The sequence below is a fragment of the Narcine bancroftii genome, chromosome 5 (assembly GCF_036971445.1).
Source record: "Narcine bancroftii isolate sNarBan1 chromosome 5, sNarBan1.hap1, whole genome shotgun sequence".
In the NCBI taxonomy this organism is placed as follows: Eukaryota; Metazoa; Chordata; class Chondrichthyes; order Torpediniformes; family Narcinidae; genus Narcine; species Narcine bancroftii.
Genome location: NC_091473.1, coordinates 220,529,983 through 220,544,165, shown reverse-complemented (window position 1 = coordinate 220,544,165; position 14,183 = coordinate 220,529,983).

Genomic DNA, 14,183 nt, shown 5'->3' with positions numbered 1-14,183 from the left:
TCTTGTTCCCATTTTTGTTTAGTTTTACCATTTGTTTACTCATTCTCCTTTTCTTGCAGTTTAATATACATATTTGTTATAAATCTTTTGATTAACATTGTATCTGTAATCACATATTCAAGGTTACTTCCCTCTGGTAAACTCAAATTGCTTCCTAATTTATCCTTCAAGTAGGATCTCAGTTGGTAATATGCCAGCGCTGTATCTCCAGTTATATTGTACTTATCTCTCATTTGTTCAAAGGATAAGAATCTACTTCCTGAAAAACAATTTTCTATTCTTTTAATCCCTTTTTTTCCCATTCTCTAAAGGAAAGGTTATCTATTGTAAAAGGGAGTAGCTTATTTTGCCTCAATATTAGTTTTGGTAATTGATAATTTGTTTTATTTCTTTCTACATGAATCTTCTTCCAAATATTGAGGAGATGATGTAATACTGGAGAAGTTCTATGTTGTACCAATTTTTTGTCCCATTTATATAATATGTGTTCAGGTATCTTTTCCCCTATTTTATCTAATTCTAATCTCGTCCAGTCTGGTTTTTCCCTTGTTTGATAAAAATCTGATAGGTATCTTAATTGTGCGGCTCTATAATAATTTTTAAAGTTTGGCAGTTGTAAGCCTCCTTGTTTATACCATTCTGTTAATTTATCTAGTGCTATCCTCGGTTTCCCCCCTCTCCATAAAAATTTCCTTATTATTTCCTTTAACTCTTTGAAGAATTTCTCTGTCAGTTGTATTGGCAATGCCTGAAATAAGTATAATATCCTTGGAAAAATGTTCATTTTAATACAGTTTATCCTTCCTATCAGTGTTAGTGGTAGATCTTTCCAATGCTCTAAATCGTCCTGTAATTTTTTCATTAGTGGATTGTAATTGAGTTTATATAATTGGCCTAGATTTTTGTTTATTTGTACACCTAGGTATCTTATTGCCTGCATTTGCCATCTGAATGGAGATTCCTTCTTAAATTTTGAGAAATCTGCATTATTCATAGGCATTGCTTCACTTTTATTTACGTTTATCTTGTAACCCGACACTTCTCCATATTCCTTCAATTTCTTATATAATTCTTTTATTGATGGTTCTGGTTCTGTTAAGTACACTATAACATCATCCGCAAATGGACTGATTTTATATTCCCTGTCTTTTATTTTTATTCCTTTTTATTATGATCTATTCTTATCAATTCTGCTAGTGGTTCTATAGCTAGCGCAAACAATAAAGGTGATAGTGGGCATCCCTGCCGTGTTGACCTGCTTAAGTTAAATTGCTTTGATACATGTCCATTTACTGTCACTTTCGCTAACGGACCCTTATATAATGCTTTAATCCAATTAATATACTTCTCTGGTAAACTGAATTTTTCCAATACTTTGAACAAATAATTCCATTCTACTCTGTCGAAGGCCTTCTCTGCGTCTAAAGCAACTGCTACTGTAGGTGCTTTATTTCCTTCTACTGCATGAATTAAGTTAATAAATTTACAAATATTGTCTGTTGTGCATCTTTTTGATAAATCCAGTTTGGTCTAAATTTACCATTTTTGGTACCTGTTCTGCTAATCTGTTTGCTAATAGTTTAGCTATTATCTTATCATCTGTGTTTAGCAAAGATATTGGTCTATATGACGCTGGTGAGAGTGGATCTTTCCCTTGTTTTAGTATTACTGTAATTATTGCTGTTTTACATGAATCTGGTAAGTTTTGTGTCTCATCAATCTGGTTGATTACATCCAGGAGGGGCGGTATTAATAAGTCTTTAAATGTTTTGTAGAATTCTATTGGAAATCCATCCTCTCCTGGTGTCTTATTAATTGGTAATTTTTTTATTATCTCTTGTATTTCTACTGTTCCAAATGGTTCTGTTAATTTATTTTGTTCCTCTATTTGTAGTTTTGGTAGTTCAATTTTAGTCAAAAATTCATCTATTTTCCCTTCTTTCCCTTCGTTTTCAGTTCGGTATAATTGTTCATAGAATTCTCTAAAGTTTTCCTTAATTTCTTTTGGATTATATGTAATTTGTTTGTCTTTTTTCCTTGTTGCCAATACCATTTTCTTAGCTTGCTCTGTCTTAAGCTGCCATGCTAGGATTTTGTGCGTTTTTTCACCTAGTTCATAATATTTCTGTTTTGTCTTCATTATATTCTTCTCTACCTTATATGTTTGTAATGTTTCATATTTTATTTTTTTATCCGCCAATTCTCTTCTTTTAGTTGTATCTTCCTTCATTGCTAATTTTTTTTCTATGTTTACTATTTCCCTTTCCAACTGCTCTGTTTCCTGATTATAGTCCTTCTTCATCTTGGTTACATAACTTATTATTTGCCCTCTAATGAATGCTTTCATTGCGTCCCATAGTATAAACTTATCTTCCACTGATTCCGTATTTACTTAAAAATACATTTTTAATTGTTTTTCAATAAATTCTCTAAAATCCGGTCTTTTAAGTAGCATGGGGTTTAATCTCCATCTATACATTCTTGGAGGGATGTCCTCTAGCTTTACTGTCAGTATTAAGGGTGAATGGTCCGATAGCATTCTCGCTTTATATTCTGTTTTCCTTACTCTATCCTGCATACTAGCTGATAACAAAAATAGGTCTATTCTTGAGTATGTTTTATGTCTAGTCGAGTAGTATGAGTATTCCTTTTCTTTTCGGTTTTGTTTCCTCCATATATCCAAAAGTTTAATTTCTTGCATTGATTTAATTATAAATTTGGTTACTTTGTTCTTCCTGTTAATTTTTTTCCCCGTTTTATCCATATTTGGATCCAAATTCAGATTGAAATCCCCTCCTATTAGTATGTTCCCTTGCGTATTAGCTACCTTCAAAAAGATATCTTGCATAAACTTTTGATCTTCTTCGTTAGGTGAATATATATTAAGTAGATTCCAAAACTCCGAATATATCTGACATTTTATCATAACATATCTCCCTGCTGGATCTATTATTTCCTCTTCTATTTTAAATGGCACATTTTTGCTAATTAATATAGCCACTCCTCTTGCTTTTGAATTATACGATGCTGCTGTTACATGTCCTACCCAATCCCTCTTTAATTTCTTGTGCTCCAATTCAGTTAAGTGTGTTTCTTGGACAAATGCTATATCAATTTTTTCCTTTTTCAGTAAATTTAGTAGTTTCTTCCTTTTAATTTGGTTATGTATTCCATTAATATTTGAAGTCATATAGTTCAGCGTAGCCATTTTATACTTTGTTTATCTTCTCTTTCCGTTTTTCCATCATTACCTTTCCTCCTTTTCCATTTCTGTTTTCTTATTTTCAACACTTTATAAGACAACATTCCTACAACATCCAACATTTTCCTTATTCTCCTATTTATATCTTCTTTATCCCCAACCACCCCTTCCCCTCCTGAGTTGTCCTTTATCCCTTGTCGGACAACCACATCTCCCCTCTCCATTTGGGTTTGCGAATCCACTCGCAAGCGTCAACTGATTTTGCAGTGACCGCTATTTCCCCCCACCCAGCCCCCCCCCAGAAAAGATTTCACTTTTCATATGTAACAAAGGTCACTCTTTTAATTCCCTCCTTATTCTCTCTATTCCATTACCTTCCCTTATTAATTCTTGTCTATACTATCTATATTTTCCTCTAAGTACAGATACATTCACGTATGCACCTTGTCTCTATTCACTCTTATACCTCTTTACCCGCATACATATCAATCGTGATCATTTTTACTCTCATTACCCGTCTTCATCCCTCAGTCTATTTTTGTCTTTACCCACATACATATCAATCGTGATCATTTTTACTCTCATTACCCGTCTTCATCCCTCAGTCTATTTTTGTAATGGTTCTGCAAATTTTCGTGCTTCTTCTGGATCCGAGAATAGTCTGTTTTGTTGTCCTGGAATAAATATTTTCAATACCACTGGATGCTTTAGTATAAATTTATACCCTTTCTTCCATAAAATCGCCTTTGCTGTATTGAACTCTTTTCTCTTCTTTAGGAGTTCAAAACTTATATCTGGATAAATGAAGATTTTTTGCCCTTTATACTCCAGTGGTTTGTTGCCCACTCTTACTTTTTCCATTTTCTTCTCCAGTACCTTTTCTCTTGTAGTATATCTTAGGAATTTTACTAAAATAGATCTTGGTTTTTGTTGTGGTTGTCGTTTAGAGGCCAATGCTCTATGTGCCCTTTCTATTTCCATTTCTTGCTGTAGTTCTGGACATCCTAGGGTCTTAGGGATCCAATCTTTTATAAACTCCCTCATATTCTTGCCTTCTTCATCTTCCTTAAGGCCCACTATCTTTATGTTATTTCTTCTGTTATAATTTTCCATTATATCTATTTTTTGAGCTAGTAGTTCTTGTGTCTCTTTAGTTTTTTTATTAGATTCCTCCAATTTCTTTTTTAAGTCTTCTACCTCCATTTCTGCTGCTACTGCCCGCTCTTCCATCTTGTCCATTTTCTTTCCCATTTCTGTTAAGGTCATATTTATTTTATTCATTTTCTCTTCTGTGTTGTTTATTCTTCTTCTTAAATCATTAAATTCCTGTGTTTGCCATTCTTTAAATGACTCCATGTATCCTCTAACAAGTGAAAGTATATCCTTTATCTTGCCTTTCCCTTCTTCTTCTATTTCACTGTACTCTTCCTCTTCTTCTTCCTCTGGGTTGGCCATCTGTTGTTTCTTTGTTGTCCTTTTCTTCTCTTCTTTCTTGTTTCCATTGTCTTCTGTGGTCTCTTCTTGCTGCAGGTGTTCTGCAGCTGTCGTTGCCGGCTGTGGAGATCGACTCCCCAGCTGGACCCCCCTCCCGTCGGTGTGTTTTTTTTCATGCGCGGTTGCGCACTTTTACTCGGCTCAGCGAGCCATTTTTGCAGTCCTATTTCTACCGACCTGAGGAAGCGGGCTTCTCTCGCATAATATGTGGTTAATGAGATGGTGCAGGAGGGAGGATTTTGAATTATTGAGCTCTCTTTCAAGAAATGAGTGGCCTGTACCTGAAAGCCATTTTGCATCTAATCTGGGGTGGGACAAATATCCTTGTGGGAATACATGCTAGTGGTACCAACTCCTGGGGATTCAAGCAACATTTGTAGGGAGATTGGGAACCAAAGAACCAGGGCAGATAGTGGAGTAGAGGACGATATATACCATAGATGTGAGTGGAGGGAGCAGGGAACCAGCAACCAGCTGAAGCAGTGAATGTGTCGCTTTTGCAGAGATATGTTGATGGGAAGGATATGGTCAGTTGGACCAGGCAAAATAATAGTTCGGCACAGACTAGAAGAAATTGGGGGCCCATTTCTATGCTGATATTTTCTGTTTCTATGATATATGGAGACAATTACACCGGGATAATTTAGGTAAGTACAAAAATCATAGATTCAGCGTTTAACATGTAAATTAAACTAAATAGCGTTGAACCATTTCCGTGGAACATTGCAATGAATGCAAGTGTCCCTTGTTACGAGCCTAAAAGGACCCCAAAACCCAGCGGTAATATACAATCACCAAGACAAATAGTTAATTATCTTTAAACATGAAAACAGAATTAAACTTTTACTTAACTCTATTAACTTCACTAAACCCAATTTAACTCCCTTCTAATTCCATGCGCATGTGTATGTGATGTGTGTGTAAATGTAAATGTCATTCTTCCAAGTTCTCTGGTTGCAGCCCGTTCTTATACTCTGCACAGAATTTAACATGTATCAAGTTCCGTAGGCTTTGGTGCTTGAAAAGTAAATGTTTACCACCCAGAAGGTTCTTGTTGCGTTTGCAGAGAGTGATTTGCTGTTCCAGGATTTCCACAACTGAGGTAGCACCATTAGACACATCAGTGCCTTGCTGATGAAACTTGCCCCATCAGGGTTGTCCACCTTTCTTTCAGGCTATTACAGAGTGCATTTCTGTTTCATTTATTCAAAGAGAAATATCAGACAGATAGTACTTCCAGCCATCCACCACTCTGGAGCTTCTGTTTCAGTTCCAACAAGCTTCTTAGCTTACAATGTACAGATCTCTCTCTCTCTCTCTCTCTCTCTCTCTCTCTCTCTCTTTTGTCTTTCTGTGCACTCGGTCAAAACCCTTGCATAGTGCTTTTTCACAACTAGAGCGGATCCTACTTCTAGCTTTAATGACGTCATTTCAATTAGCATTAACTTGTCAAATGTCCACAGCATTGTCCATAGTTTCAGCAAAGTAACTGAATATGAATTCCTCAGTATTTCAAATAAGATCATATTCTATCACACCCTTTGCAGTGAACAAATTTGTTCCAGATGTGCAAGACCTTTCTTGGGTGACCATTTCGGTCAATGAACTGGCTCTGCACCGTTCCATTGAATGGGACAAAATACCAATGCAAAAGATGCTGGATTACAAAAGCCTAATGCATGGTCACGGCACGCAAGCATACACACTTGTACACCCAGTGCTGACTGCAACGCATCGCATGCTTCAACGTCATAAATGACAAAGGACTTTAATCATTAACTTAGCACCTCTTTCCACTGTTGGTCCATGATCTGTTTTTTTTTTGCTGCAGTGCATTTGGCCTGTTTTTCAGATTTCCAGCACTAATTGTTATTATTCCACTTTGTTTTGCATATAATTGTGAGAATAAGAATGAACACCACGTGGAAATTGCATGGTCCTCCACGGAAGGGGAAAATGAGCTGTATATTCTTATCTTTTTTTTAAATTTTTTTATTTTTCACACCATAAATCACATTAGCCATGATATACACTTTTTCACACATATACAGTGACTTTTTCTTCCCCCCCCCTCCTCCCAAGCCACCCCCCCACCCCCCCCTCTCATCCATTTTAGGTATACAATCTAGGTTGCATTAAGCCAGTCAGACAATGTTGTCATTCAACAAAAATACACCAGAAATTCTACTGAGTCCATTCTTTTCTTTCCTTCTCCTTCCATCAACTTAGGTAATGTTTGTCCCCGGTAGGTTTTCGCTATTGTATTTAATGTAAGGCTCCCATACTTGTTCGAATATTTCAATATTATTTCTTAAACTATATGTTATTTTTTCTAATGGAATACATTTATTCATTTCTATATACCATTGTTGTATTTTCAAATTATCTTCCAATTTCCAGGTTGACATAATACATTTTTTTGCTACGGCTAGGGCTATCTTAACAAATCTTTTTTGTGCATCCTCCAAATGAATTCCAAATTCTTTGTTTTTTATGTTACTTAGGAGAAAGATCTCTGGATTCTTTGGTATATTGTTTTCTGTTATTTTATTTAATATCTGATTGAGATCATCCCAAAATTTTTCTACTCTCTCACATGTCCAGATTGCATGAATTGTTGTTTCCATTTCTTTTTTACATCAAAAACATCTATCAGATACTGTTGGGTCCCATTTATTTAACTTTTGAGGTGTGATGTATAGCCTGTGTATCCAGTTATATTGTATCATAACGTAACCTCGTATTTATTGTATTTCTCATCGTTCCAGAGCATAACTTCTCCCATGTTTCCTTTTTTATCTTTATATTTAAATCCTGTTCCCATTTTTGTTTAGTTTTACCATTTGTTTCCTCATTCTCCTTTTCTTGCAGTTTAATATACATATTTGTTATAAATCTTTTGATTAACATTGTATCTGTAATCACATATTCAAAGTTACTTCCCTCTGGCAAACTCAAACTGCTTCCTAATTTATCCTTCAAGTAGGATCTCAATTGGTAATATGCCAGCGCTGTATCTTGAGTTATATTGTATTTATCTTTCATTTGTTCAAAGGATAATAATCTATTTCCTGAAAAACAATTTTCTATTCTTTTGATCCCTTTTTTCTCCCATTCTCTAAAGGAAAGGTTATCTATTGTAAAAGTGAGTAACTTATTTTGCGTCAATATTAGTTTTGGTAATTGATAATTTGTTTTATTTCTTTCTACATGAACCTTCTTCCAAATATTGAGTAGATGATGTAATACTGGAGAACTTCTATGTTGTACCAATTTTTCATCCCATTTATATAATATGTGTTCAGGTATCTTTTCCCCTATTTTATCTAATTCTAATCTAGTCCAATCTGGCTTTTCCCTTGTTTGATAAAAATCTGATAGGTATCTTAATTGTGCGGCTCTATAATAATTTTTAAAGTTTGGCAGTTGTAAGCCTCCTTGTTTATACCATTCTGTTAATTTATCTAGTGCTATCCTCGGTTTCCCCCCTTTCCATAAAAATTTCCTTATTATTTTCTTTAACTCCTTGAAGAATTTCTCAGTCAAGTGTATTGGCAATGCCTGAAATAGGTATAATATCCTTGGAAAAATGTTCATTTTAATACAGTTTATCCTTCCCATTAGTGTTAGTGGTAAATCTTCACAATGCTCTAAATCGTCCTGTAATTTTTTCATTAGTAGATAATAATTGAGTTTATATAGTTGGCCGAGGTTTTTATTTATTTGTATACCAAGTATCTTATTGCTTGCATTTGCCATCTGAATGGTGATTCCTTCTTAAATTTTGAGAAATCCGGATTATTCATAGGCATTGCTTCACTTTTATTTACGTAAATTTTGTAACCCGACACTTCTCCATATTCCTTCAATTTCTTATATAATTCTTTTATTGATAGTTCTGGTTCTGTTAAGTATACTATAACATCATCCGCAAATAAACTGATTTTATATTCCTTGTCTTTTATTTTTATCCCTTTTGTATTATGTTCTGTTCTTATCAATTATGCTAGTGGTTCTATAGCTAACGCGAATAATAAAGGTGATAGTGTTGACCTGCTTAAGTTAAATTGCTTTGATATATATCCATTTACTGTCACTTTCGCCATTGGTTCCTTATATAATGCTTTAATCCAATTAATATACTTCTCTGGTAAACTGAATTTTTGCAATACTTTGAATAAATAATTCCATTCTACTCTGTCAAAGGCCTTCTTTGTGTCTAAAGCAACTGCTACTGTTGGCGCTTTACTCCCTTCTACTGCATGAATTAAGTTAATAAATTTACAAATATTATCTGTTGTGCGTCTTTTTTTAATAAATCCAGTTTTGTCTAGATTTACCATTTTCGGTACATACTCTTCTAATCTGTTTGCTAATAGTTTAGCTATTATCTTATAATCGGTGTTAAGTAAAGATATTAGTCTATATGACGATGGTGCGAGTGGATCTTTCCCTTGCTTTAGTATTACTGTAATTATTGCTGTTTTACATGAATCTGGTAAGCTTTGTGTTTTGTCAATCTGGTTGATTACTTCCAGGAGGGGAGGAATTAATAAATCTTTAAATGTTTTATAGAATTCTATTGGGAATCCATCCTCTCCTGTTGTTTTATTATTTGGTAATTTTTTTATTATCTCTTGTATTTCTACTATTCCAAATGGTTCTGTTAATTTATTTTGTTCCTCTATTTGTAGTTTTGGTAGTTCAATTTTAGTTAGAAATTCATCTATTTTGCCTTCTTTCCCTTCGTTTTCAGTTTGATATAATTGTTCATAGAATTCTCTAAAGTTTTCCTTGATCTCCTTTGGATTATATGTGATTTGTTTGTCTTTTTTCCTTGATGCCAATACCATTTTCTTAGCTTGTTCTGTCTTAAGCTGCCATGCTAGAATTTTGTGCATTTTTCCCCTAGTTCATAATATTTCTGTTTTGTCTTCATTATATTCTTCTCCACCTTATATGTTTGTAGTGTTTCATATTTTATTTTTTTATCTGCCAATTCTCTTCTTTTAGTTGTATCTTCCTTCATTGCTAAATCTTTTTCTATATTTACTATTTCCCTTTCCAACTGCTCTGTTTCCTGATTATAGTCCTTCTTCATCTTGGTTACATAACTTATTATTTGCCCTCTAATGAATGCTTTCACTGATCTTTCACTGATTCCGTGTTTATTTCAAAATACATTTTAATTTGTCTTTCAATGAATTCTCTAAAATCCTGCCTTTTGAATAACATGGAGTTTAATCTCCATCTATACATTCTTGGAGGGATGTCCTCTAACTTTATTGTCAATATTAAGGGTGAATGGTCCGATAATATTCTAGCTTTATATTCTGTTTTTCTTACTCTATCTTGCATACGAGCTGATAACAAAAATAGGTCTATTCTTGAGTATGTTTTATGTCTAGCCGAGTAATATGAATATTCCTTTTCCTTTGGGTGTTGTTTCCTCCATATATCCAAAAGTTGCATTTCTTCCATTGATTTAATTATAAATTTGGTTACTTTGTTCTTTCTGTTAATTTTTTTCCCAGTTTTGTCCATGTTTGAATCCAAATTCAGGTTGAAATCCCCTCCTATTAATATGTTCCCTTGCGTATCTGCTATCTTCAAAAAAATATCTTGCATAAACTTTTGAGTTTCTTCGTTAGGTGAATATACATTGAGTAGATTCCAAAACTCCGAATATATCTGACATTTTATCATTACATATCTCCCTGCTGGATCTATTATTTCCTTTTCTATTTTAATTGGCACATTTTTACTAATTAATACAGCTGCTCCTCTTGCTTTTGAATTATATGATGCTGCTGTTACGTGTCCTACCCAATTTCTCTTTAATTTCTTGTGTCCAATTCAGTTAAATGTGTTTCTTGCACAAATGCTATATCAATTTTTTTCTTTTTTCAGTAAATTTAGCAGTTTCTTCCTTTTAATTTGGTTATGTATTCCGTTAATATTTAAAGTCATATAGTTCAGCGTAGCCATTTTATACTTTGTTTATCTTCCCTTTCCGTTTCTCCATCATTACCTTTCCTTCTTATCCATTTCTGCTTTCTTGTTTTGAACACTTTATAAGACAACATTTCTAAAACATCAAACATTTTCCCTATTCTCCTATTTAAAACTTCTTTAACCCCATTCTCCCCTCCCCCGCCTGAGTTGTCCTTTATCCCTTGTCAGACAACCACATCTCCCCTCTCCATTTGGATTTGCGAATTCACTCGCAAACGTCAGCTGATTTTGCAGTGACCATAACTCCTCCCCACCCAGCCCCCCCAGAAAAGATTTCAATTTTCATATGTAACAAAGGTCACTCTTTTAATTCCTTCCTTATTCCCTCTATTCCATTTCCCTCCCTTATTAATTCTTGTCTATACTCTATATATTTTCCTCTAAATACGGATACATTCATGTATGCACACTATATATATACACACATATACACCTTTACACACATACATATAGATCGTGGTCATTTTTACTCTTATTACATGTCTTCATCTCTCTGCTTGTTTTGTAGTTGTTCTGCAAATTTCCTTGCTTCCTCTGGATCCGAGTAAAGTCTGTTTTGCTGCCCTGGAATAATTATTTTAAGTACCGCTGGGTACCTTAACATAAATTTATATCCTTTTTTCCATAAGATTGTTTTCGCTGTATTGAACTCCTTCCTCTTCTTCAGGAGTTCAAAACTTATGTCTGGATAGAAAAAAAATTTTTGACCTTTATATTCCAGTGGCTTTTTGTCCTCTCTTACTTTCTTCATTGCTTTCTCCAATATATTTTCTCTTGTTGTATATCTTAAGAATTTTACTAAAATGGATCTTGGTTTTTGCTGCGGTTGTGGTTTCGGGGCTAAAGTTCTATGTGCCCTCTCTATTTCCATTTCTTCCTGTAATTCTGGTTTTCCCAGGACCCTGGGGATCCAATCTTTTATAAATTCTCTCATATTCTTGCCTTCTTCATCTTCCTTAAGGCCCACTATCTTTATATTATTTCTTCTTTTATAGTTTTCTATTATATCTATCTTCTGAGCTAACAGCTCCTGTGCCTCTTTAGCTTTTTTATTAGATTCTTCTAATTTCTCTTTTAAGTCTTTTACTTCCATATCTACAAATGTTTCTCTTTTTTCCATATTTTCCACTCTTTTTGCCAATTCTGATATGGCCACTTCCATTTTATTCATTCTTTCTTCTGCATTCTTAATTCTTCTTTTTATCTCATCAAATTCTTGTAATTGCCATTCTTTCACTGATTCCATATATTGTTTAAAAAAAGTTACATCCATTGTCTTGCTTTTCTCTTCTTCTTCCACTTCTTTCTGTTCTTCATCTTCTTCTTCCTCTGGGTTGACCATCTGTTGTTTCCTTGTTTTCTTTTTACCCTCTTTCTTGTTGTCGTTATTGTCTGTGTTCTGCACCTGCTGCTGTGCTGCAGGTGTCTCTCTCAGCTGTGGAGATCGACTCCGCAGCTGCTCCCCCCTCCCGTCAGTGTGTTTTTTTTCATACGCATGCGCGGTTGCGCACTTATACTCGGCTCTGCGAGCCATTTTTTTAGTCCCAGTCTGGGACCTCCACTGACCTGTGGGAGCGGGCCTCTTCGGACAGGTAAGGCCTTCACCTTCTTCTTCCGATGTCTTTCCTTCTTCTTCTCTTCCCGTTGTTTTTGGTTTTTCTTTCTTCGCTGCCATTTTCTTCACACTTTTACTTTCACTTTGTTTTGGTTTTTAAGTTTGTGCCTTTGCTTTTTCTCTATCTTTTTTTAACTTTTCTGGAGAGGGCTGGAGTTTCCCTACCGGCCACTACTCCATCACGTGACTCCTCCCTGGTTCCAAATGCTTGAGGGAAACAGTAGGATATCAAACCGACTTTACGGGCCAGAGCCCTTCATTAAGGTAAGAAGGACGCTGAGACACCCGCTGAGTTCCTCCAGTAATTCTGTCTTTTTCATCTACTGTTTTTGTTATGCTTCATTTTTTTCCTTTATAAATCTCACTGCAGTAGGTCTGATTCCACTTAAAATATTTTGCCTGCATCCACGCTGGTTTTCTGGGCACTTACTATATTGCACTCAATAGGCAAGTGAAATTATTGTTAAACTTATTTCATTTTTTATCTGTTATAGAAACTAAGTCTGCACATTTGTTAACATTTCCCACTGCCCACCCTTAACCAGCTTCTTTTGTTTTTCTAATTCTTACTGATATCTTTACATTTAGCTTTCTCAGTTCTTAAACATTTCTCACCTTCCAACAATTGGACTTGCTTCAAAATTATTGGCCCTTAAAGTAGACATGGGCAAGATGCAAGAGGAATGCATTGTAGGGACGGAAGGATTAGTGAAATTAAAACAATGGCTCGTGTCAGGATGAGAGAGAGAGAGAGAGAGAGAAAGAGAGGGAGGGAGAAAGGGAGGGAGGGAGAGAGAGAGAGTGTGTGTGTGTGTGTGTGTTTATGAGTGACAGAGTTCGTGTGTAAGGTATTGAGGATAGTGTTGGTGAGCTATATATAATTTCTGAATGTGTGTGTGTGTGTGTTTATGTGTGAGAGAGTGATCAAGAGCTACTCTGTGGCTCTACAGCGGAACGTTATATTGAGTTTCTAAATCGCAGGAGTTACTGAGTTATTTTTATGCTAATTCTTGATCTGCTCCGCTGGTTTACATTTTCCATGCCCCGTCGGTAATGCATAAAGATTGGAATTGTTTTATGAATTTAAATAGTTGTAGTTTTACACGTTAATCGCTCATTCTAACGTCTAACTTCATTATGAAGATTTTAATGTTATTTTTATTTTAAGATATTTTGTAGGTCTGATTTGACGTTCCACTTAAAAGTGTATCGTAATTATGACTCGTTGAATTGGTAACCTTCTGCTTTATATTGGGTACATGCCTTAGGATATTTGAACTAATGTGACTTCTAACTCTCAGATAAAATATTGTTTACAACTTCTTCCTGGGACTGGCTTTGGACGTGTTCAATTAGATTCCTCGACTTCGTCAGTGCATGTTCCAATGGTACACCAAACGGTATTAACGTCGTATTTGTTTAAGTAAGAACCGATGCATAACTTTGTGGCCTAACAAATGTATTATGAGCTCCACCAATTTAGCTACCTTTTTACGTCGGCACAGCCACGGTATTTCTGAGCTCTATACTATTTTCAGTAACTGCATGAGGTTCGGTTTGTTTAATGTATCGGGAATGCAAGAACAGATTGAATTCCTTGTGAGGTACGAAGCATTATTTCAATTGCAGGTCCCATGGTCATCGTCGTAGATGAACTAGTTTGTGTCATTTGAAGTCTGTTTAATTTTGGTCATTATTTCGAGGGACTTTACTCCGAGGTTTCCTTTAGGATTACGTCAATCTCTCTTTCCCTCTGAGGGGTGATATTTTATTTGATCACACCTCGTTGTCAAATTAATTATTTAAATTGCGCCTGACGATAAAATAAAAACAAACAAGATTTCGTGGCTCCTCGCG